This window comes from Leucoraja erinacea, chromosome 17, assembly GCF_028641065.1.
Source record: "Leucoraja erinacea ecotype New England chromosome 17, Leri_hhj_1, whole genome shotgun sequence".
Lineage (NCBI taxonomy): Eukaryota > Metazoa > Chordata > Chondrichthyes > Rajiformes > Rajidae > Leucoraja > Leucoraja erinaceus.
The window spans coordinates 34737648-34760050 of NC_073393.1; the positions used below are offsets into that span (position 1 = coordinate 34737648).

Genomic DNA, 22403 nt, shown 5'->3' on the forward strand with positions numbered 1-22403 from the left:
TCCTAGTTCCAAACTCTCCAGCTAGAAGATATCGTCTCTCCGTATCTATCCTGTTAATAACGAACCTTTGGAATTGAACATCATTAGTGGCCTCTCGATTCTGCCATGACATGTCATTAACTTGATTTTCCTCTGTATTGAGAAACATTCGGGACAGTCTCTTGTTAAATCAGAGAATTGCACATTTGCAGAGTGCAGATTTTAATATCTGGGAACCTAATGACCTGGTCTAACAGCATACGTCAATGCTAAACCACAAAGTAGCTACATCTGTTTTGGCTTTGTTCAAGATACTGAGGGAGGGGGAGCAATCCATGGTCAAGGGCCAAACTGCATGTCATATTTCATTACCTTCATTAGCTATTACAGAAGGGTCTATTATGAGGAAGATAGCAACCTCTGTTAAAAAAATAATTTCAACCTAGAAATCACAAAGTCAAGCACAAAATAGTTTTGTTAATGGAAATACTATTTTTGAAAACACTTTTGCACTGTACAGTGACATTACATTGATTTGGATGCACAGTTTTAAAAGTGAGAAGGGCTAAAGAAGATAAAAACCTAGTGTTATATCCTATGATTTGTAACGATAAAATAACACCCTGGACACCCTCACATTTATTTTTCCATTAATATATGTAGTAACACAACCTCTCTAATTTAAATAATAATCCACTATCCAAATAAGTAATTAACCTTTGATTTGTGGAGGTAGGAAAAGCCTGCAACAGAATTTGTAATCAATTGTTAGATTTACAAATTGCATCTTACACATCACTTTGATTTACATGGTAATTTTGGCAAAAAAAAACAGGGCCTCATTATAGACGGGGGGTGGGGGGGACATTAAAAAAGAAAATCGAAACAGGAAAGCGTCGCATTTCAGGTAAGCGTTTTCGAGCGGGTTTCGACATTGGACACATCTTATGCACCTGTGATTGCTATAGCGCTTTCCACAGCCCCCCCCCCCCACCCCCCACTTTCCCATTCCTCTTATCTGATTGCCTCCCCCTCTCTTTTTGACATATGAAGTTTTTATAACTATCCTGCCAAAATTCATCACGGGTACAATGTTGGATGTTACTCCAATAATTTACAGCCGTGGTCTGCACAAAGCGGTCGCGGGAAGGTCCATTTACTAAGTTGCTTCTCGTTGTGATTCCAGAAGAAGACAATGCATCAATCAAGAGCTGTAAGACCCCCGAAAACCTATCAGATTTACTGCATAATAAAATTATATTGCAACAAAACTACCTGTAACTTATTCTATAACTTGCACTACAAACGCACGTTGAATACCACATTGGTGTGATTCTATTCCCTGTGTTAAATGATTCAAATTGGAAAACTGAAAGCGTTTTTAAAATCAGTTGAACGAGGCATGGGGTACATGAACTATGCATTTCAATTTAGCCGGGAAGCTGCTTTTGACGGAATCTTTTACCAGCTTGGCGTGTGAGGGTTAAGCAGTGATTTTCTCCCAAGGATCAAAATTCCTGTTGTTTTGTAGATGAGACGTTTATGATTATCAAAGTATGGGGATGGGTGTCACGAGAAAAAAGGGGGGAAAAAATATTTTCAGTGTTGATTGCTTTTTTGAGCTTAGGCACCTTAAGGACTGGAAAGGATCTGGGGAATATAATAAGACAGGGACATCAGCAGCACAAGGGGCATGACCTTTATTTGCAATCATAGCTGAGATTTACAGTTTATTACTGATAGCTTTCATAAAGAGCCATTCAGTTCTGAGGTGAGCGGTTTGTCATCTGGAAATGCAATTAACTTCGTCCTTATCCCAATCCCTGGTCTAGATGTGAACAGCGCTCCAATAACATCACATTTTCCCTAATTTCATTTTATTCTCACGGACCTATCCTTTGAGCATTAGTGGTGTTGCATATTATTATCCATCTACGGTATCCTAAAAGGCACTTGTGAATATTTTTAAAATTGATTACATGATTGTTCAGGGTCATTGTGGCATGCACTTTGCCTCTCTGTGATTAAAAAAAAAAGGTGAATCATGCTTAGAGTAAATGCTGGGTGTGTTAATTAAAAAATGCCTGGACGGGCTATTCCACATAAAAAAAACAAAAAATATAGGGATTTGGTTTTTATACAATATAGAGTAAGTTGGCTCTATATCCCCTGAATATATAAAGCAATATCAGTTTTATGAAGCTCTTTTGGCAGGTAAATTAATTTGTAATAATTTAAACAAGGCCCAATCAGCCAATATTCTTGTATTAAAAAAAACCTCCATTGTTTTTTGAGTAGGACAATGCAATCTTGCCTAATTTTGTTTCACACTGTTCTGAAGCATAATTGTTAATAATAATCTAGTAATCAATTTATTATGTTTCAATCAAAATCATTTGGTTGCAGAATTTGACAATTCTTACATCAGTATATGTTTGTCAATGTAAATCTGTTTTACATTTTCTAATTAACTACAATAATCACTTCTCACATTTGCCTTTTATGTTTAATAGGTTTGCCTAAATTCTCATATCTTTTCCAATTAAACCTTGAATTTCTTTGCTAATGCAATCCCATAGTAGTCTGAAATGCAAGATCATAAAATGTGATTATGATTTGCTAATGTTTGGGGAAATTGATGGGAGAATACGTTAATAATTTTAATCCTTCCCTGATATTTCTGTTGATTTTTTTTTGGTAGAAAGCACAATGATATTGAGATATATGATCACCCTTCTGCCTGATGTAATGATTGAGTAGCGTTGTTTCAAGATGATGGTAAATATGAAAATTATCTCAAACATTATCCATATGCCAATCTTTTGAAGCATTGTTCAGATCAACTAAATGTTATACCAATTATCAGTAGAATAACCTAAATATAGTATATTCGTGACATATGTATGGAATGACACTACATGCCCTGACAGCCTTGCGTGTGCCTGTACCCATGATTACCATCACAGACATTATATTGGCCCTCCTGAGAGTGAACTCACACAAAACAAATGGCCTGGGTGGAGTCCCCAGATTTAACCTCTCCCTACACCATTCTGAGGTTCCCACCTTCTTAAGTAGATCCCCTACTGCCTGGTGGCTTTGATATCCACCATCATGAAGTGCTTTGACAGACTGGTCATGGCACACATCAACTCCAGCCCCCCAGGCAGCCTTGATCAGCTGCGATTCACATTTACCATGACAGACACAATTTCCCTGTTACTACACTCATCCCTGGAACATCAGGATAACAAATATGCATACATCAGACGCACATTTACCGACTATAGATCCACATTCAACACCATAATTCCATCTAAACGCATCTCCAAACACCTTAGCCTAGGTTTCAGCAGCTCCCTCTGCTACTGGTGGCACGGTGGCGCAGTGGTAGAGCTACTGCTTTACAGCACCAGAGACCTGGGTTCGATCCTGCCTATGGGTGCTTGTCTGTACGGAGTTTGTATGTTCTCTCCATGACCTGTGCGGGTTTTCTCCGAGATCTTCGGTTTCCTCCCAAACGCCAAAGATGTATAGGTTTGTAGGCTTGGTATAAAACGTTTAAAAAAAATGTTTCTCAAGTAAATGTGCTTGTCCATTCTCTATCTCTAAACTAACTAAACTAAACTAAACTAAACTAAACTAAACTAAACTAAACTAAACTAAACTAAACTAAACTAAACTAAACTGGATCATTGACTTCCTGATCTATGGACCATAATCAGTAAGGATAGGCAACAAACAACCTGTCCAATAATTCTCAACACCTGTGTCCCAGGAAGTTGTGTTCTTCCCTTACTCCCTATATACTCATGACTAAGAGCTCAATTCTGCTCCAACTCCCTTTTCAAGTTTGCAGATGACACCACTGATGTTGATCGGTTCTCAAAGAATGATGAGGTGGAGTACAGGAAGGAGATAGAGATCTTAGTAGTATTGAGCCAAGCAAACAACCTCTCCCTCAATCTCAGGGAAATGAAGGTGATTGACCTCGTGAAGCAGGGTGGAGTACATGACCAAGTCTGCAACATTAGTACTGAAGCAGAGATGGCCGAGAGCTTGAAGATCCAAGGTGTAAATATCACTAAGGATTTGTCCTGATCCAACCACATAGATGCGAGAGGCAAGAAAACACACCAACACCTCTGCTTTCTCAGAAGATTAATGAAAATCTGTACGTCTCCAAAGACTCTTACCAATGTCTACAGATGCACCATAGACAGCACCCTGTGATGATGCATGCCAACTGCTCTGCCCCAGATTGCAGGAATTTGCAGAATTATGAATGTAGCCTAGTTCATCACACAAACCAACCTAACCACTCCCATCAACTCCATTTGCAATTCACACTATCTCAGTGAAGCAACCAACATAAACAAGAACCACTCACTCTCTGCTCATTCTCTCTTTCCCCTTTCCCATCAGGCAGAAGTTACAAAAGCACACACACTAGATTCAAGAATAGCTTCTTTCCTGCTGTTATCAGACTCTTGAATGAATCTCTCGCATGCCCAGTATGACTTTCTGATCTTACGATCCTCCGCGTTGAGCCACTGCACTTTTTTATCTGCACTTTTTCTGTAGCTCAATATTTTCCACTCTGTTTACTTTCTCTTTTGCACGACCTCCAGTTTAAATTCCAATTGGAATGTTTTAGAGGACCAAGAAACCAAGAACCAACCAAGAACCACTACCTGATATATTCATGTACAACATGATTTCTTAGATCACACGCAAAACAAAGTTTTACACTGTGTCATGGTATGTGTGGCAATAATGAACCAATACTAATACATATAATTCTGTTGACGATACTTTTTATGGTTATTTCTTGTTAAACTTTGCAATCACCATGCATAGCTCGTGTTAACTATTTTTCATGGAAGTGCTAATATGTGTTGAAGATGCCATCTTCAAAGATGTGTGGCAAAGATGAACAGGTTAGTGTGTTGTATTAGAAAATAAATGCTCCTCTTAAATGGCTTCCTCCCATTTTCTGAAATTGTAGACTTTGCATATTACTTTCTCATACAACCTAAATGATATTTGTTTAGGTGTATGAATAGGAAGGTAAAGACAAAATGCAGGAGTAACTCAGCAGGACAGGCAGCGTCTCTGGAGAGAAGCAATGGTTGACGTTTCGGGTCAAGACCAGAGTCGGAAGACCCTTCTTCAAACTCTGACGTCCGAAGAAGGGCCTCGACCTGAAACGTCACCCATTCCTTCTCTCCAGAGATGCTGCCTGTCCCGCTGAGTTACTCCAGCATTTTGTTTCTACCTTCAATAAGAAAGGTTTACTGGGATCTGGGCCAAACGTGAATAAATGGGACTAGCTTGATGTGACATCAATGTGGATGAGTTGTGCCAAGGGTCTTGTTTCTATGCTGTATGATTCCAAATTGCCGCCCGAGCTACAATACAATCACCTCTGCATACAAACTAACTAATGTTTAGATTAATTTTTAGATTATATTGATAGTCTACTTTCTATTCAATTTTTGGTGAAACTACTCTTATGGTTGTCATTGCCATCAGCTGCTTATTGATAGAGTTATTGCTTTCTCCAATGGTGCTGTGATTAACTATTCAGGAAGAATTCTAGGCTCCTCCTGAAATTATGGTGTTGCTCCTTTGATCTCAAGGATAGCTCTGGCACCTCATCTGTCCCCTCATCGGTCCCCTTCCCCAACCAGTTGATTATCTTGTCACCAATGTTGCCAATTTCTATTAATTTTGCACTAACTTCCCATTTGGTTTCTATCGTTACTACTTTAGGAGCTAGTGAAACTAATAATTCCAAGTTCTAGAGAAAGTTTAGATTGCAATATCAGTCAAATATGTTCACGTTTACTGGTAAATTCAAAGTCCCTTATCTGCTGTGAAAGTCCCAGTTCCTTGTTGTAAGCGAATGGTAAATTTAAATAACGCACACTTGGAAATCTAGTAACTCTCTCATCAAGCCTCTGTTTCTTTTCGCAAATGTGGTCACGATTGATCCCTTTCAGTGAGTGGTGTATTCCGTGATGAATCTTCATAATTATGAACAGGGAAGCACAAGTTAAATGATACCAGGTCAGTCCTGCTGGACACATCAGCTGATCATAAGTGATAGGAGGAGAATTAGGCCATTCGGCTCATCAACTCTACTTTGCCACTGTTTCTATCATGGGTGATCTATCTCTCCTTCCTAACCCCATTCTCCTGCCTTCTCCCCAAAACCCCTGATACTCGTACTAATCAAGGATCTATCTATCTCTGCCTTAAAAATATCCATTGACTTTGCCTCCACAACTTTCTGTGGCAATACATTCCACAGATTCACCACCCTCTGACTGGAAATTCCTCCTCATCTCTTTCCTAAAGAAACTTTCTTTAATTCTGAGGCTATGACATCTAGTCCTAGACTCTCGCACTAGTGGTAACATTCTCTCCATATCCACTCTATTTCACTATTCAATATGTTTCAATGAGGTCCCTCCTCATTCTTCTAAACTCCAGAGAGCACAGGCCCAATGCCATCAAAAGCTCATCATGAATGATATGTAGTGGATGTAAGGAGCAACTCACCAGCTTTTCCCTCTGCAGATGATATAGATAACGTTGGCAGTGACAACAACTGTAATATAACAAAAGAAAAAACAAGCGTCAGAAAATAATTCACAAGAAGAAATTTGCCTTTGGTCACAAGTTCTAAAACTGATGCAAGAGTTATGGTCACTGGTTATCCATTTGGCTCCAGGGTTGACTGAGGATGAGGATGTGTCCAGTGTGTGGCTGATACCTGAACATCTCTTCAGTGTTGCTGAGAAAAGATGAAGATTTTCCCCTTAGAGCGAAATCATTTATCTTTCCATTTGAATATCCCAAAGTAAAATACTTGATTGGGTTAAGATTATAGTTGCATTGATAACATATGTTTGTTATTTTAAAGCAAGTTTTATTTGCAGATGAGTTAGGGGTTTTATTATTTGAGGCAATTACAAACTGCATTACTTTTCTGACAAATTGTCCAATATTAAATTTGCACATTTTCCCGATCTCCATTGAAGTAAATTTGTTAAATGTAACTATAGCTGAAGAAATATGAAATTTTAACATCTGCTTAGTGTTTTGAAAACAGATTTGAGGTAACAAAATATTTCACAAAGATAGTGGATCTGCTGAAGAATTTCATTTCAACTTTATAATTATTAAAAAGGCTTGAGTACTTTGAGTATTTGAGCACACACTAGAGTATTGTGTGCAGTTTTGGTCCCTTAATTTGAGGAAGGATATTCTTGCTATTGAGGGAGTGCAGCATAGGTTTACAAGGTTAATTCACAGGGTGGTGGGACTGTCATATGCTGAGAGAATGGAGCGGCTGGGCTTCTACACTCTGGTGTTTAGAAGGATGAGAGGTGATCTTATTGAAACATAAGATTGTTAAGGGTTTGGACACGCTAGAGGCAGGAAACATGTTCCCGATGTTGGGGGAGTCCAGAATCAGGGGCCACAGTTTACGAATGAGGGGTAAGCCATTTAGAATGGAGACGAGAAAACACTTTTTCTCACAGAGAGTTGTGAGTCTGTGGAATTCTCTGCCTCAGAGGGCGGTGGAGGCCTGTTCTCTGGATATTTTCAAGAGAGAGCTAGATAGGGCTCTTAAAGATAGCGGAGTCAGGGGATATGGGGAGAAGGCATGAACGGGGTACTGATTTGGGATGATCAGCCATGATCACATTGAATGGCGGTGCTGGCTCGAAGGGCCGAATGGCCTACTCCTGCACCTATTGTCTATTGTCTATTGTATATTGATAAATTTCTGCAAATTATATATAAGCAAGTAAATAGCATCTTATTTCAAACATATACAAATCATATTAATTTTAATTAGCCGATAACTTCATCAAAACTTTTGTTTGAGTAAATAATTTTAATAAAATATAAATATTTTCCACCATTCAATGAATCCCAGTTGTTTTCTGAGGTGTCTATATAACACTGTATCAAGTGATGCACCATTTTATTACAGCTGAAAACAGAATGAATGATTGAACTATAGTTTGTTATACAGACATTTATTTGGTGTTCTTCAATTTTGCATATCATTTAATATGGTCATATTCTCTTATGGGATAAGGTAAAGAAAAAATACAAAAATTGACAGATATTCTGATCAGAATAATCGTGCAAATTTGTCTTCATTTTACATGGTTTGGATAAATGTTGAGCAATTTTATGTTTTAATCATATTATTCAGGAAAAAAAATCCTTTCGAAAATGTGATCAGTTGCTAAAATCCTAAGAAGCATTGATTGTAATATTTTTTTCAAATCAACCCACCTGTGGTAGGATGTTTTTCCAAATATATTATTTACGATGAGAAGAATTCATAAAGTAATTTCAATAATGTTTTTTTATGTAGAGCAATGGTTACGATGCCTCTGAAATATTGTCCAGGAAGTACTTTGGAAAGTTTGGACATTCTCACTCTCTTTATAGAAACAAAGAACTGCAGATGCTGGTTAATACACAAAAAATATTATAAGTGCAGGAGTAACTCGGCAAGTCGGGCAGCTTCTCTGGAGAACTGGGATAGGTGACGTTTCGGTTCGAGACCGTTCTTCAGTCTCATCTCAAATGAAAACACACATATCCATGTACCCCAGAGATGCTACCTGACATGTTGAGTTACTCCAGAACTTTGTGACATTCTCTATATAGCTGGAATGGCAAAGGACAAATCTGAAGCAGAAACCAAAATAAATGGTTTATTTTTATTTTTATTTTTATTTTTTAGTTTTATATTATTTATATTTATTAGAAGCAATTGTACAAAGAGAAAATAATCGACGTAACAGTTATACAATATTCGTACTGCTACAGTTTTAACATTTTATAAACTAATAACTAGATCGGAAAAAAAGAACAAGGAAAAAAGGGAAAGAAAGAAGAAAAGAAAAAGAAAAGAAAGAATTAAATGTTTTTATTCCACCTTAGGATCCATACTGCTTTCTTTCCTCTCCTTTACCAGTAGGTGCAACCTCAGACAGTGAGTCCATTTCTCAGCCATGATTTACATTGGGCTTGTGCATCCACTCCAAAGATGCACATGCCAAAGATACAGTTGATTACCACATGGCATTCCAGATGAACAATCTATTAATTTCAACCCACCCTCTCCTTATAACTCTCCATCCCACGGTTATGCCCTCAAACATGCCCAAACATTATTGTAAATCTCTGTGGCAGTAGCACTAATAGCTGCACCACTGTGCCATACTGTCTTAATCAAGTCCACAGGCATTTATGATTTTCAGAGACTTGAGCTTATTTTCTTATCAATGCAACTTTAACTGGAAAATAATGGGTCAGCTGAGCACTTGATCACCTGCTGTCAATGTAATTGATCATGCACATATGATTCTCAGCCTAGCCCATTAAAACTGCACAGCTTTCTCTCTGCTGTGTACAATTAGTGAGTGGACTTTCACGTACGGGAGTGGATGGGTCTGGTTTCTCACTTTGCAAAATAAGCCATCTCTATGTTCATTCAGAAATTGGGTAATCAAGGTGCATCAATATCATACAAAGAAAGGTATTTGATCCAAAAATATTTAACTTAATATTCTACTAGACCGTTGGGTCTGTTCCCCAATGTGCGGTTTCAGGGGAGTACCCCCCCCCCAACCACGCACACACACACAGCGGGTCTGATCTAAACTGTCAATGAAGGGTGGGGCCAGGTGGGGGGCAGGGCAGGGCGGGGCCATGAGGCAGTTGGGCCAGGTGCAAAGGCATTGTAAGATCAGTGGGCGAAGCCGGGCGGGCCCAGCAGCCAGGCTGGGAGGGGGGAGGGTGGTAGGGCCGAGCGGGGCCTGGAGGCAGTTGGGCCAGGTGCAAAGGCATTGTGAGGTCAGCAGCTGGGCAACCTTAATTTTTTTTAAATGTCAGGGAGGGGGAGAGATCTCCCACCCCTGTCCCATTGTGATGTAATTGTACATCTGTGAGATGACACTGTGACTCATGCAGCAGTTTGATTTTAGTGGGACCACGTGAAGGATCCAATCCCCCACCCCTGTCCCGTTGTGATGTCATATATGTAAATGAGATCCATTGTGATTGGATCAATGAGGTGGCACTGTGACTCATGCAGCAGTTTGATTTTTAAAATTTTTGATGTTTTGTGAACAATTTTATTCAAAATCTGGGGAAATAATTGACCAAATCTAGAGAGGAGTGCATTTCTGAAATCATAAGTTAAATCCCTACTGAAATATGTAAAAATCTTTGCGTTTTTGCATCTGGTTTTTGAGGAACTACGTTTCAAAGGCAAAATCACACACACACACACACACACACACACACACACACACACACACACACACACACACACACACACACACACACACACACACACACACACACACACACACACACACACACACACACACACACACACACACACACACACACACACACACACACAGAGTTTTAATAGATACTAGACCAAGTGCAGACCCGTTGGGTCTGGTCCCCGAACGTGCTTCAGACCCCGAGTACGGGGAGGGGGGGAGGGAGGGGGAGCGGAAGGGAGGGGAGGGGGGGGGGGGAGAGGGGGGGGGGGGGGGGAGAGGGGGGAGGGTGTTGTTACCGAACTGAAATATCCAAATGTTTTGAGGAGTGCATGAGTGAATGTAAAAGTGAATTAGCTAGCGAAATGGAAAAAATTACGGAGATTCAGTGTGTGGTGCTGGCAGACCAAGGAATCAAAGGCCGAATCTGACATACACCCACGAATACACACACATACACAGAGTTTTAATAGTATATGGAAATGAAGTAATCACTTTTAGTTAAATGAAATCTTTCTTTTTGTTATGCTGCACTTTAATTCTCAGTTAGAAATTTAGTTTTGTAAAAAAACTATGGGAGGAATAGATCAGGTGGACACACAGAGTCTCTTGCCCAGAGAGAACCAAAATCGAGAACCAGAGGGCATAGGTTTACGGTGCAAAGATTTATTATAGGAATCTGAGGGATAACTTTTTCACGCAAACGGTGGTGGGTTTATGGACGGAGCTGCCAGAGGAGATGGTTGAGGCAGGGTCTATCACAACATTTAGGAATCAAATAGACAGGTACATGGATTGGACAAGTTTAGAGGGATATGGGCCAAACATAGGCAGGTGGGATTAGTGTAGACGGGACATGTTGGTCGGTTTGGGCAAGTTGAGCTGAACTGCCTGTTTCCACAATGTATGACTGATTCTATTTATTTTAATATATATGGTGTGAACTGTTGCCATGAATTGTCTTGCTCCAGATAATCCTGGGCTGGAATAAATCCAGTGCGTCACACTCATACAATACAGAAAGTGTCAATAATTTGAGCTCCATCCAAGTTAGAGACTGGCTGTCATATTCTAATAGCTGCATTATTGCTCAGAATTTTTTATTTGTTACTGAATTTAGTGATACAACATGGAAACAGGACCTTTGGCCTACTGAATCCATGCTGATCATTGATCAGCTGTTCACACCAATTCTATGTTATCCCACTTTCCCATCCATTTCCTACACATTAAGGGCAATTTACTGATTCACCGTGTGTATTTGGGATGTGGGAAAAAACCGGATGAAACACATGCAGTTACAGGGAGAAACCCCACGTAAACTCCACACAGACAGCACTCGAGATCAGGATCAAACCCTACTCTCTGTTGCTGTGAGCAAGCAGCTCTACCAGCTGCACCATGGTGTTGGACTTACAAATGCCTTTAATTAAAAGAGAACTACAATAACATAAAGTTCCGTTTGGTCCTGTAAGTTCACCAATAATACGTTCAAATCTTGAATCTGTTTGCATTTAAACTAGAGTTTCTTATCGAGTTAGTTGGTAAATTCACCTAGTCGATCTTTAACTTATGTTTGACAGAAAAAGCCTATCATATCACAGATTAAGAATTGAATCCCAAAAAAATAGTTACACAGCATTTTGTGAAATAAATAGTTCAACTTTCTTTACGTGACTTTATACAACTTCAACCAACTGCGCTTTATCTGCGCCCACAGTTCACATTGAGTTGATTGAGATGGATTGGCCTGAAATGCACGCAGTTACTTGTGGGTTGGAGGAGAACTTGCGGTAAGGAAACCCTGATGGGTCAGCATCTACGTGACTCTCATGCTTGTACATTGCAGTGAAGAAGTGAGACCATGCTGGAGGACAGGCGTTGGGACATTTGACCTCTTGCTCTATCCTGAGAGTCACCATGCGGTCGATGGAGGTTCTTGGTGCTGGATACACTTCGTATCTGGCTCCTTGTTTTACATTTGCTGGCCTGGATGGGAAAGGTGAGCCATTTTCATTTTGTTGATATTTTAATTAGCAATAATGTTTTAAATTAATTTACATTTTAATTACTCGTTATGTTTTAATTGAAGTATATTTATTTGAACCTGGTTTACATGTGACTGATATCAGACTTATGAAGAGCTAAAGTTGAGCATCATGATTGTCTGGTGGTGAGAGTGAAGGGGAGGTTAGATAGGGCGCTCTAGTTTAGTTTAGTTTAGTTTAGAGATACAGCATGGAAACATGCCCATCAGCCCCACCGACCAGCGATCCCCGCGCGCTCGCACTCTCCTACACACTAGAGACGAATTACAATTTTATCAAAGCCAATTAACCTACCAAGTTGCACGTCTTTGGAACTTTGGGAGGAAACCGGAGCACCTGGTGAAAACCCACGTGGTCCCAGGGAGAATGTAAAAACTCCGTACAGACAGCACCCGTAGTCAGGATTGAACCCAGCTCTCTGGCGCTGGAAAGCAGCAACTCTACCGCTGCGCCACCGTGCCACCCCAAAGGATTCCTTAGGACATGATATCTGATTGGCACATGCAGAACACTCTAGCTTGTAGATTAGCTTCCACAAAAGGTTATTGTGGCCATAGGAGAGGGCTGGGGGTTGGGGCAAGCCTGATGCATGGATTTGGTTCAGCACAATGACCCCCATGGTAAGGAGCTTTCATATGAATCTCGTAAAACATTTGTGATGTACTGAAACTGTAACACACTCTACAGATTCCTTTGTGAGTTATTATCAGTAGCAAGCCTAATTAGTTTGAAAGCCACTCATTCTAATTTTAGATTAAAATGTAATAATACCCCAAACCTTCAAAATAGTGTCCATTAGGCGACCAGATTTACCTCAGCCACTTGATAGATGGTTAAAGCAATATACCACTCCATGGAAGCAATTCTCATGTCATATTCTATTGTCTCGTTTGTAAGACTGACCATCATACAGAGTGTATGCAATCAAGTTTGAGCATTTATCATCCATCTGCAGTAATCCTTAAACACCTTGAATGTGGAGATGAGGTGGGCTTCAGATTTTGCCTTCTCCATGAAAGAAACTCCATTTTGGGACTGTTTACCTTTGCTAGACCTCTAAACCCAGCAGTGAAATGGCCCCTCTCGTGTGCAATAAATCAATGTGGTAAAACAGATTTTTTTTAGTGATGCCACGACAAATTAATTGAATCCAAACGTGACCTGGGTTCGATCCTGACTACGGGTGCTGTCTGTATGGAGTTTGTAAGTTCTCCCCGTGACTGCGTGGGTTTTCTCCAAGATCGTCGATTTCCTCTCACAATCCAAAGACGTACAGGTTTGCAGGTTAATTGGCTTGGTATAAATGTAAATTGTCCTTAGTGTGTGTTGGATAGTGTTAATGTGCAGGGGTCACTGGTCGGTGCTGATTTGGTGGGCCGAAGGGCCTGCTTTTGCGTTGTATCTCTGAACCAAACTAATCTAAACTGACCCAACAGGAATCTGATGGGAATGAACTGACTATGCCCTTCATTCTCACATTATAGGCATTAAACATGCAAAGATAGTTTCACCATACATAGGTTATGTTTGATTAAACTTATAACAAGTATTTTTTGCCTTCAGTATCTTTTATATTCTGGTGCTTAATTATATGGTTGGCAATTTATTCTGCTTTGGTGAGTCCATTTCTGCCTCTATCCAAATGTTCTTCTATTCCCCCTCCTACGATTGTTCATTCCTAAAACTTTATTTTTATAATATAGCAAATTTGGATTCATCAGGTTAGTATCTAACATGTAGTACACTAGACATTTTTGGTCCATCAATAGACAATAGGGGCAGAAGTAGGCAATTCGGCCCTTCGAGCCAGCACTGCCATTCATTGTGATCATGGCTGATCATCCACAATCAGTACCCCATCCTGCCTTCTCCACATGTCTCTTGACTACGCTATCTTTAAGAGCTCTATCTTACTCTCTCTTGAAAGCATCCAGAAAATTGGCCTCCACTGCCTTTGGTGGCAGAGAATTCCACAGATTCACAACTCTCTGGGCGAAAAAGTTGTTCCTCATCTCCGTTCTAAATGGCCTACCCCTATTCTTAAACTTTGGCCTCTGGTCCTGGACACCCCAACATTGGGAACATGTTTCCTGCCTCTAGCTTGTCCAATCCCTTTATCTATCTATATTACTAAAAGTCTGTTCTTGACCAGTTTTGACCATCTTTGCTGTGATTTCCGAGAGAATGCTGTCACCTACGGCCGCCATTTTTTAGCCACCTTGCTCAGAGACTGCAAATGGTCCGCTGCATGTGTGCTGAGGATTTTTCCCGTCGATTAAAAATGACAGAGATATTAATGTTTTTACAAAATTCCCCATTCTCTCTGCTGCCCCCGCTGGCGGCAGGGGGGAGGGACTATAAAACCAGGAAGTGGTGTGCCACACAGTCTCTTCAAGATGGAGGAAGGCAGAGGGTCACGTTTCTCTGAGCTGTGAATAACACTGAACACATGTCGACTCAAATGTAAGTGCCCTTAGTGGTTCTAAAATGCTTGCAGAATGTGTCTATTGGTTCTAAAGCTTGCAAAAAGTGTCTCTATTGGTTCTAAAGCTTGCAAAAAAAATGTCTATTGGTTCTAAAGCTTTCAAAAAATGTCTATTGGTTCTAAAGCTTGCAAAAAAAATGTCCATTGGTTCTAAAGCTTGCAAAAAAATGTCTATTGGTTCTAAAACTTGCGAAATGTGTCTCTATTGGTTCTAAAGCTTGCAAGAAAATGTCCATTGGTTCTAAAATGTTTCATACTAGCGCACCAGAAAGCTCCCCCCCCCCCCGGTTGGCTTGGGTGTGTCTTGAAATTGAAAGGCAATACTTACTGCAAATGTTGGCTTGGGTGTGGCTTGAAGTTGAAAGGCACTACTTACTGCAAATGGGGGGCGTGGGTGCATTGGCTTGAAGTTGAAAGGCATTACTTACTGCAAATGGTGGCATGAAATTGAAAGTCACTACTTACTGCAAATGGTGGCTTGGGTGCTTTGGCTTGCAGTTGAAATGCACTACTTACTGCAAATGGTGGCTTGGGTGCAATGGCTTGAAGTTGAAAGGCACTACTTACTGCAAATGGTGGCATGAAGTTGAAAGGCACCACTTACTGCAAATGGTGGCTTGGGAGCTTTGAAGTTGAAAGGCACTACTTACTGCAAATGATGGCTTGGATGTGGCTTGAAGTTGAAAGACATCACTTACTGCAAATGGTGGCATGAAGTTGAAAGGCACTACTTATTGCAAATGGTGGCTTGGGAGCTTTGACTTGAAATTGAAAGGCACCTCTTACTGCTAATGGTGGCTTGGGTGTGGCTTGAAGTTGAAAGGCACCACTTACTGCAAATGGTGGCATGAAGTTGAAAGGCACTACTTACTGCAAATGGTGGCTTGGATGCAATGGCTTGAAGTTAAAAGGCATTACTTACTGCAACTGGTGGCTTGGGTGCATTTGCTTGAAGTTGAAAGGCAGTACTTACTGCAAATGATGGCATGAAGTTGAAATGCACTACGTACTGCAAATGGTGGCTTGGGTGCTTTGGCTTGAAGTTAAAAGGCACTACTGTAAATGCACTTACTTCCTGTTTGCACTGTATATTGATTTTAGATAAAACGCTACCACTTACGGCTGTGATTTTTGGCCATCTTACTCAGTCCCCCTCTGCATGGGGTTATAAAACCCGAAAATGTGGGTGTGGCTCAGTCTCTTCAAGATGGAGGAGGGAGAGGTCATGACTCGCTGTCTTTAGTGGCTTTGCACCCTACTTCAAATGGTATGAAACTGCACTTGAATTTGGTGGCCTTGCACCCTGCTAGAAGTGGTAAGAAATTGCACTTGAATTTGGTGGCCTTATACCCTGCTTGAAATAGAATTTCAAGGATTAGCCGTGAGTCAACTACCAGCCCACCAGCCATGAGTGAGTGAGTTGCCAGCACAACAGGCTTGATTGACTGGGACGCCAGCCCAAGAATCCATTTGGCACACAATTTGCATACTAGCCCTCTGGAAACCAGTCCCTTCAGCCCACAACACCCATATTAGCGCTCCAGAAAGCCCCCCCCTCCCCTCCCCCCCCAACTGGCCACAAATATTAGAATTGGTGGAGAGGTGGAATATTGCGTTGGATGACCAGCCCTCCTGTGTGATGCTGGGACCCAACGGGTCCCACTTAGTCTAGTAATCTTATATATTTCAATAAGATATCCTCTCATCCTTCTAAATTCCAGAGTATACAAGCCCAGTCACCCCATTCTTTCAACATATAACAGTCCTGCCATCCTGAGAATAAACCTTGCGAACCTGCGCTGCACTCCCTCAATAGCAGGAATGTCCTTCCTCAAATTTGGAGACCAAAACTGCACACAATCAAATTTGGAGTCCAAAACTGCATCCTGCTTCAAAAGTATCTCCACTCATGTTGATGAAAGAAATTTCTCACCTCCCAGTGCCAAGCTCTTCTATCTTCATGACTCCCCCTGCCGGTCTTCTATCCTCCCTGGACTTTTTTATTTCCTACTGCCAACACGGCATGACACATCTTAATGTCTCCACCCCCCCCTTACCCAATTCAATCTCCCTCTCTCTGAACTCTCCACTCACGCAGTAACAATCCCAATTTTGTTATCAAACCCGTATATACATTGAGTCTGACGAAGGGTCCCGACACAAAACATCACCTATCCATGTTCTCCACAGATGCTGCCTGACCCATTGAATTACTCCAGCACTTTGCATCTTTTTTTTTGTAATCTGTTAGTGTTTGCCTGAATCTTGCATTTCTGATTGCCTCGCGGTGCATAAAATGTTAAAATAAATTGCTGGCCATTAGTTATGGACTAGCGCTGAAATATAATAAAATAGGAAATGATTTAGATTTGTAGTTAATGCTAAAAAACCACGTACAACTTTTATAATACCTAAAACTTCCCCCGGAATTCCTGTCCATTCATTGACATCAATTTGCTACCTTTTTAAAGTCCTTTTTTGTTGTTGTGCTTTTGCACATCAATGATGTTGGAACAGGAGAGGCTAAACCTTTACTTCATATCCTAACGGCCTTAAAGGATCCTCAGGTGCCAATCAGAGTCCAGAGTCCAAGGCAGGAAGAATGAATTAGATTACAATCAATGCTCCTTCTTAGGCTTTTAGCAACTGAACACATATTCAAAAGGAAATGTATTTTTGAATAATATGCTCAAAACATAAAATTACTCAATATTTATCCAAACTTTATGTAAAATGAAGACAAACTTGTATGATCAGAATGTCTGTCCGTCTTTGTAATTTTAATTTACCTTTAATCCCTCAAGAATACTTTATTCAATGTGAAATTATTTGCCAAAAATAAAAGATTAAAAGAAATAGAAAGCAAAAACCAAAAGAAATACTGTTTTGTTCATTTGAAGAAATGGGTATGCAAACATCTTTTAGTGTTCAGGGCCAGATAAATTATTTGGCTGTCACTTTAGTGAGAAACTAGTATGTGAATGTTGCAAATTCATGCCCTTGTGCACTTTGAATGGGAAGTCTATTGGCAAGGTATCGGTTTAACAAGGCCCGTGAATGAGCAGGACAAATCTGAGCAAGTTCCAGGTTTCTGCTTTTAATTGCACTCACTAGTCGATGTGGAGGTAGATGGTTCATTAAAGCAGAAAGCTGATGACTCGTCACTTTTTCTATCACTAAAGCTGGCCCTTCAGAATGCAACTTTTCTTTTAACTTTGCAACAAATGGATAATTGGAAATTTCATCGCAGTCGGGTGGACCTAACACAGTCTACAGACATTATTGTCAATAGAATGAATTTCGGATGCAGAATAAGCTCTGATACAAATATAATATGAGTGCTACTGACATGATGAATTGCTAGACAATACTTTTTTTTTTTTTTAACTTTTTCTTCACAATTTATCATCCCAATGATAGTTAAGTAGTAAATATTACTGCACAAAATTCCCTGCCACCTGAATCTTTGTTGTCATTTACAACCTTATTGCAAACATTTTCATATACAGTTCAGCAAAACCTAATATATTTCCTAAATTTGCCTACTTGTTACTCAACTAATTGCATGGCAGTAAAATCATGAAAATTAAGCTTCAGAAATTTACGAAAACATTTTTGAATAGAAAAATCAATATTGCCAAAGATTTTATAAAAATCAATGGAACCAATTTTATTACATATTATTTCTGATTAGTTTGAAATTATATTTTAGTTTTTGCAATATCATTCAAATAATAGAACAATATCAAATTATGTTAAACTGGGAACAAGCTTTAAAACATTGAGAAAAACTTTGTAGGAAAATCTTATTACTAACTGTAATCAAGGGATTGGTTACTATTAAAGATAGCAAATTACTTGCGTGAAAATATGAAATAGCCTGCGTCATTCTTTTTCTGCATTAAGATTGGAATTGTTCTAGGAGCTATAGTTATTTAATTTGTGTGCATTGAATATCATTGTATCATAACACAAATTATATAAGAAACAGATTATGGCTGAGTGCCAGCTTATTCTAAATTAACTTTAAACATAGTTATTGAAACAGAATTTATTAAATACTGTTGCAGACTGCATGTTAAAAGTGGAAAGAATCAAATTAGTTTAATCCTTCCTTACATTTTATACATTTCCTATCCTTCATTTAAAAAGAAGCCTTAACAGATGACACACGGTGGAAAGTAGTTGTTCACAATGTTACATGTAGATGTGTATATAGTTGTGGAACTGAGATATGTGAGAACACATTTAATTATTTATTTACCCCTCATGAGTGGGTTAAAAAAATAAATTGTTACTCGTTTACTTGAGAAGCAATCAATAGAGTATTTAGTACTGTGAGGAAGTATTTTATGGGTTATTTTTCCAAAATATTTTAGTGGGTAAATGAATCCTTGCTCCTGACTCCACTCCCCCACAACTTCCTTTGAAATAGAGAATCCCCGACCTCACCACATACAGTTTAGTACCCACGTTCAGTCTATTTTGTTGTCGATTTAAGAACTATCTTTAGGAAATTCGGTAGCTTAATTTAATGCACTGGAATTCTGAGGTTCAAATTGTTTTCTTCTCAATAGAGGCATGATCTGTCTGAGTTTAAAAATAGGTAGAAAAATTACTGAAAATCTAGGTTTTGATGATGTCTGTGGTCTGACATCACTGAAATTATTGAATAGGGAAATAAAATTCAGGATAAAATACTGAAGTTTCATAATTCATAGGATTCACATGCAATAGGTGTTAAAAACAATGTAGAACTATATAATTTCTGATAGTTTCAGATTGTTTAATGATCTGGTTTTACAAGGAGATAGAATTTAAAAAGTAGTAAGAATAATTTGCAGAAAAAATAATTCGAAACATATCAAATTTATATTCTGATGATCAAAACAAGTTTTATGTTGGTAAAACTATGGAAACATTTTCAGTGATAAAACATGGGTTGAAGAGAGATGGCGGCTAGTGCATTGGCAGAAATGATTTGCTTTAAAATGTTTTAACCCTTTTATTTGCTATTGCAGATGTGAACACTGCATTTGTATTGTTGAAAAATGTCAAGTATATTTGATTTTTGGATCTGGGGTTAAAGTATTTTATTGAATATCATCTCTTCTGCACACACTTAATTTATAGAAAGCTTCAACTTTGCAATTTGCAATGGTTTAGAGATTCAAATCTGTATACAAAATGAATCTCTTCTATTAATAAACTTCATGTAATCCCCTGTTCATGAAACAGGGAGACTTCATTTGATTATAAATACTTGGTAATTATTAGGTGCAGCTTATGATAATGTTTGAAATATTTTGAATGCCTGCTTTGCTTTGGCTGGTTTTGAGAATCAGTTTGTAAACTAGAAATCAGTATGATATCTGCTCAAAATCACTTAAACAGAATAATATCTTTTAATTGCAATATATATTAAGTTTGACTAACTTTATTCATGAAACTTAAATTCTCTTAAATTGTTTTTTTTTTAACAATAATATTTATTTTATTCAAGATAACGAAAGCATAATGCCACTATAATGAAGGCTATAGTGAAATTCTTCAACAACACCTTTTTCTCGAAGAATTGCTCAGTTAAAACAAATCTGTGTTACTGTGTTTCCCTTCAGATCTGGGACTGCAACCATATTTCTTAATTAAAATGAAAACAAAAACAATATTGAACAAAGCAAGCTGGCAGAAGCAATTTTGAGTATGGCAGTGTGAATTAGCCATGGCTGCATACTGTGGAAGCCAGATTTTTGCAAGGGTCCATTTTGGGGATTGAATCTACCTAAAATCACTCCAGCTTTTCAGTCGGATTAAAGCCCATACATGTTCTTCTTCAGGCATTGTTGTTAGTTGATTTGAAAGATAAAATCACAGAAAGTTTTCTAGTTCATAATTGCATTGAAATAACTAAAAATGCATATCCCACAACTTTTTAAAAAACTGATCTTCTTTTGGAACACACCTGTTCTATCTGTGCAAGCTAGTCAGCTTTATAACTGATGTACTTTGTATACTTTAGCAGATGAGGATTAACAGGGCACTCAACGTTAAACCTTTGCTGTATTGCTCTTTATCCTTTGATAGAGATTTTTTAAGAGTATGTATTTGTTAATATGTTTCAGAGGGCTTGCAGATAAGGAATGTGTACTTAAATTGTGGAGATTTATCTTCTTTTATTTGTTTTCCTTCTCTCATTTTGTTCTCTTCCAGACTGAAAGCTCATATCCTATAGTTGGCAGGCTGGGATCATCTGGACACCGGGCATCTCTTTGACCACCATCAGTGCTGCTTCATGATCTGCCAGCACCAGCCATAACTCACCAGTGCAAGATAGATCATGTCTTTTGCTTTTCCCCCAATGACACTCAAACTAGATAATCTGGCCAAAAGCCAGTGACATTTATCCAGCAAAGGTATGTGGCAGATAATACTGCAACTATTGATAAAGAAACAAGTATTCTGATGCTTGTAATCTACATGATGCAACAAATAAAATAAACAATGGAAATATACTGGACAATACAAACTCATGTTATCCAGTGTGCCAATAATGCTATGTTTCTGATCACTTTATCCTTTATATAATTAGTGGTAGGTTGGTTGGGAATCATTAGCACATGTCTTATCTACCTGTAAAATGTATTTTACCAATTGCTGCTTTTATAATTAGCAAATAAATAACACGTCCCGCAAAATCTGTAAATGGCAAGAGACTTCACCTTTTAATCGTGTCCATCTTTCATCTGCGAGCATTCTGAAACAGTGAAACATTTTCACAATCCGTGAGCTAGTCTTCGCTGCTCCACACACTATCAGGCACATGTCGCCTTATACCAGAGCACCATGGATCACTGCCGCAATCACTGCAATGCCACAAACACATTAATGGATTAACAACCACGCAGAAAGAAGGATGTATTCCTCAACCACTCTTTCCCCCCAGGAAGGTTGGAAATCATTCATCTTCTTGCTGATATTGATATTTGGATCAAAACATCAAGACAGCCAATATTCCAAATTTAACAAACTTGTTAATATATCTTAATTGGCCCAGATTACAAATTCTGTTTCTTTCTTCAGCTTGCAGACAAGAATTTGATAAGATATTTGCTCGGTGTCAGTGAAATATCGAATAAATCCAACGATAGTGCAAACAGTTAACATTTAAGAATCTTGACACACAGTGAGTCCACATGTGTATGGCAGATGTGTGGACATAAGCTTGGCATTCTCTGAGAACCACCCGATAGTTACATGGCTGCTGGTAGTTGATTTTATTAATACATAAAGGTCAATCACTATGGGACTTGCATTCTGCCATACGGGGAAGAGAGGTTCTCCTGGATGCAATTGTGAGGTTACTGTTTAACTGATCATGTAGATTATTGAGTGCCATAAATCTGCCCGTTAACCTGCTTTTGCGATCTTAAAAGATAGCTTTTATTTTTTTTAATCCAGTGTAAGAATGAATGATGCCGATGAACACGAGGAGAAAGTACCATATCTTCATCCATTGCCGCATTTTTGTTTTGTCAAGAATAACCACTGTAAAACTGG

At 39.0% G+C, this 22403-nt stretch overlaps 1 long non-coding RNA gene across 1 annotated transcript in view; it reads left to right on the forward strand.

The window, feature by feature from the left end:
• The window catches only part of LOC129705402 (uncharacterized), a 33491-nt gene extending 11950 nt beyond the window's left edge, over window positions 1-21541 (forward strand). Inside the window, exons 2-3 of the long non-coding RNA XR_008724903.1 lie at window positions 12163-12315; window positions 21057-21541. This is a non-coding gene — a long non-coding RNA (uncharacterized LOC129705402). The remainder of the gene's footprint in view (window positions 1-12162; window positions 12316-21056) is intronic.
• Window positions 21542-22403: the final 862 nt, after the last annotated feature.